Raw genomic sequence first — 5,006 nt, 5'->3', positions numbered from 1 at the left:
GACAAGTCTGAATGAAACTCAGCTGTCTAGCTGTTAATTGGGTTTAATGGAGGTGAAAAATGCATGGGCAGCAATTGTTAAATTGAGGCTGCAACAGCTTAAAAAGGCTACATAAAAATCAATTTAAAATACCTAAGCAAATAAATGGTGTGCGCAAAATTCTACCACATTAGAAATCAAATTGATAGATTTTATAGATACTGGAAACAGAAAAGTAGTGAAAACCAGTGTAAAAGGTGTTTAAAGGAAAAAATCTGTACTTTCCTTTCTCCTATTTGCCGGATACCCAGCTGCAGCCCGTAACACTCTCCTGGTGTTGGAAAATATAGAAAGGATCCACTAGGGGGCGCTTGTGTATACCGGTTCAGAAATAGAAATAAAAAAGAATGAAATAATAGTGTAGTAATAAACACAGGAGGTCTAAAATGGGTTTGCTTATGCACTCACAGTGTTTATGTATTGGTCAAGCCTTATGTCAGTCAACACTTCCGGGTCCGTATGTGAGACCACACAGAATTACAAGGGTTATAACTTTTACCAGCGATCATTTTGGAATTGTACCAAAAGAGGTAAGAACTTTCAGTGAAGGGAACGCATTTATGCATACATTTTGCAATTTATTCACCAACGGGAATTTACAGGAATGTTTCAAGGAGAGCTGTGATTTCAACTCCCTGATTTTCCTATTAATAATGAAAAGGCCAACACTGGGAAGTTCCTTTAGCGATAAGGACTTAGCTGATCATGCATAATACTTAAAAGATGAAGAGACTGAGAAAAAAAACTAATTTTTCAGAGGGGGGGTATGTTTCCAGAGCCTGGGTTAGCTGGGTCTGACAGCGGAGTATAATCAGAGAGGGCTCCAATAGGAGCTATGCTTTATTTTTATGATTTTGTTTTGGGAATATCTTGTGTTTTGTGCACCAGCAAATTTCTCTGAAAATCTATGTTCTTGAAACTTATTGCCCTAGAGGACCGTCCTTAAGCTCCCCAAAAGTGAAATTTATGGCCCTCATACTACAGGGTTTGTCTCAATATGTAAAGGCAACATTTGTCTGGTATCCATTTGTTATATCAAGTGGACCAGGACACATTTTTTTACAGCTAAGTTAGCTCATTTGAACTTAACTACTATGAGGAAACGAGCATTGAGAAGTTTAATTACTTACTGGTGAGTACCAAATTAGTGTACTTTGTTTTCCCCAATAGTCAAGTTTCTAGACGGGTTGTTAAATTGAGCCAATTATGCCATCAAGGATTTATTTATCGTTTTAAGTTTGCTGCAGCTAATACATCGCTTCTTGCTTGACTGTTTATATTCTAGGTAAATTAAAGTAACCTATTGAAACATAGCAAATTTCTCACTATGTAATTATTTATCCTTTTCTTGCAGAAAATCTTGTCTTAAGCTTTTAAAATGCCTTTTGGAATTGCTAAAAGAAAATCACAAGCGATTGCACCAGTTCTGCTCCTACCATGCTAAGACTGCATTCCTGCACAAAATATCCGCAAGATACTCAATGGAATGTCAAAGACCTGGAAATCTGCTTTGATCGTTTAGTTGATTATTTCCAAAACTGTCTTGAAAGTGCTTATCTTCCTAACTTCTTTATACCCTCTTACAATCATTTTGGCTCAGAATTTATCGGAGGAAGCCTAGCATTTCTGAATAGCAAACTAGTAAGTGAAAAGACACAGGGCTACCCAGTCTTTAACAGCCTCTTCAAATTATAATGAAATTACTATTTATCTTTAGTAGGAACAATGTAATTTCCAGTGTATATTGAAGCCATTATCCATAGACTCCAGTGCATTGTAGTATATGCAAAACAGTGTAGGCATTCTTCAACCCTTAACGCCCCATAGACATACAGGTACATCCATAAAAGTTGTGTCAAGATGCCCCTTAGGATATACTCATATACCATGCCTTTTTTTTTTGCAGTGGCAGGGACACAATCAGGCTTTCCCTTTGGCAGTTGTCAATGTGGACAAATCATTTGTAAAGAAAAGTGAGATCAAGCACTGTCTAGACTTTGGAGGAATGACAGGACTTTGTTTCAAACCGTTTCTAGGCAACTGTAGAATTTCAATAAAGTTTTTTGGGTTTTTTTTTTTTGACAAGGAGAATTAAGGAGAAAACCAAAATAAAGTACGTTCCCCCTAAGTAGAACAGCATTTTTAAGTAAATAAAAGCTGATAATAAATGGATTTAAGCTTGCAGGTTTGGCCCTCTTTACCTAATGCATTGGCTTGTCAGTCTGCCACCCAGCATAATTCACAAACACCACCAAATAAAACGATAAATTGAAATAATTGATTTTAGTGTTTCCTTCATGCCTCCAGTTTAACCTTAGCTTGTTGTGTTGAACATTTAAATTCCAAGCACTGCAGCCCAGAATACTTAGCTGGACCAGAATCCGTTTCACCAACGCCAAATTCCTTGGACATCACAGTATTTGGGCTCGTTCTGCACACAGATGGCAACTAATGCCACTTTGTTTTAATAATGTACATTAAACTTTTTAAACTTATTTTACTAAACAGATGGAACATTTCCACATAACACATTTACAACTATTGACATACTTAAACAGCAGCATTAATAGTTAGCAAATTCACATTTAACCTGCTTGATCTTTTGATAACCATGAAGAACCCTTCTATTAAGAAAGTTGTTTTGGGCACTGTGACGCTGTAAAGATAATATAGAATACAATGAGACTAATTGCTTCTTAAAAATACTTGTCAAGCGCAGTGATATTTATATATCTAAAAAAAAAAAAAAAAAAAAAAAGCAAACACTTGCAGTTCTTGACCCTGTTGAAGCGGCCTGAAAACAAAACAAAACAGTATGCCCGTGAGCTCAGGTAGAGTAAATACAAACTGCAAACTTATAATTGAGAGTATTTTGACTCAATGACTAAATGATATAACAAATGTAACTATGCATTTTAAATAATCTATGACTTCCCTGTTAGAGAAACCCTCAAATACATGGAATAAAGAAGCGGAGACACAGCACTTCAATGGTGAGGTGAGTTTATTTCCCACAGGCAACGTTTCGACACACAGGTCTTTCTCAAGCAATAAAGAAGCAGAGTCTCAGCACTTTCACAAGCCGTTAGTTTCACTAGTAAATATTAATTTACATGTAAACTATTTTTTTCATATTTGATAAAAACTGAGTGAGAAAAATGCATTTCTTGTTTTTATTTCCTTTTATTTGCCAACCTGCCCCCCCAGTTATGCACATCTGCCCCACGGCTTGCTACTCTGCCCCCCCCCAGATATGCCTTATACCCCTCTATATGCCACTCTGCCTTCCTCCCTGACTTTACCAATGCAATCCCCAGACAACCATCGCTGCTGCTGGCCAATACTTCAGCTGGGGCATCCATGACTGAGCACTGGAAGGTCTTGTCATACCAGTGCTCCGTCATAGAAGACCCGGCAGAAGTACCGGGCAGCAGCGGAGATTGTCTGCACGCATTGCGCAGATGTTCACCGGCTGCCATAGAGGAGGATCCAGGTCCCCTGCGGCTCTGTGGGCGATCTAGATATAAGACGAGTGGTATTTTTCAGAGCATTTGCTCTTAAAAAACCTAGTCTTATAATCGAGCAAATACGGAGTGTACAGTTTTACACTCGATACATGGGAAGGGACTAATGGGAAGGGACATTCTAACCCCTTAATGACAATTGACGGTCCGGCACGTCACCCGAGAACGAAGGGTTAACGACTCCCCCCCCCCCCCCCGTATCCTTATGACAATACAAGGACATACTTGACAATACATCAGCTGGAGGGGATAGACAGAGGGACCATGCGGAAAAGATAGGTCTATCTGCGCAAAACATAAGATCTTAGGGTATTGATACGACCCCACCATGACAATTCTAGATGTTTCCATTCTTTCAATAGCTTATTCGATGTCTTCAGAAGATGTTAACAAATGTATCTCCATAATTTTAGAAATATTTCTGGGAATTTTAATACCCAGATAAGTACATTCTCCTTTAAAGTTTTCTATCTGAAATTTCTTTTGTATTTGTTCCGCACTTCCTTTGGGAATATTTGTAAAATGAGCAACTGTCTTATTCAAATTTAGTTTGTAATTAGAAACATGGCTATAACTGTCCACCTCTTTCAAAAAGAACGCCATAGATTCTAATGGATCCGTCAGGGAGATAACATTATCTGCGTACAGCGCTGTTTTTAATTCTCTCCTTAATTTTGAAGACCCTTGATATTTCTATTTTGTCTGATATTTATAACAAAAGGTTCTAGAGCCAAAATATATAAAATAGGGGAGAAAGGGCAGCCTTGTCTAGTGCCATTCTGGAGATTAAACCATTCTGAGCAGATACCTGGGCCCACTACCCGAGCACTGGGAACAGAGTATAAAGACATTATTACACTATATATCCACTCTGTTATTCCAAAAGCTTTTAGAACTTTGCTCATATAACCCCAACCAACCCTATCAAATGCTTTTTCTGCGTCTAAAGACAGGGTCAGGAGGGGGGCATTGTTCCATTTTGCATAGTCTATAGTATCCAGTAATCGTCTAATATTTCTAGAATCTCTTCATGGAACAAAACCAATTTGATCTCTGTGTGTTATAGTGTAAGACCGATTTTAATCTCTGCGCCAATATGGATGAGTACAGTTTTATATCCACATTGATCAGGGAGATTGGTCTATAGTTCTTTACATCGTCTGAGGGTTTATCTTGTTTCAGAATAGGTAAGATATTGGCCTGGAGCATCCCCCTAGGACATTGGCCTATTTGCGCTCTCTCTCTGAAAGTTTCTAAGAGATGGTCTATTATAGCTTGTTTAAAAACCTTGAAAAAACAGTTGCTGAACCCATCCGGACCCGGAGTTTTAAATTTTACAAGTTTATCTATGGCAGGTGTTTAGCTCTATTTTCTCTAGTGGTCTATTCAGGGTTTGTCTCTGTTCTTCAGTTAGTTTTGGAATGTCAGTCTTTGATACATATT

The sequence above is a fragment of the Sceloporus occidentalis genome, unplaced genomic scaffold (assembly GCF_023333645.1).
Source record: "Sceloporus occidentalis isolate IW3139 unplaced genomic scaffold, rSceOcc1.0.p SCAF_19, whole genome shotgun sequence".
NCBI lineage: Eukaryota > Metazoa > Chordata > Lepidosauria > Squamata > Phrynosomatidae > Sceloporus > Sceloporus occidentalis.
This window is presented reverse-complemented; position numbering follows the sequence as displayed.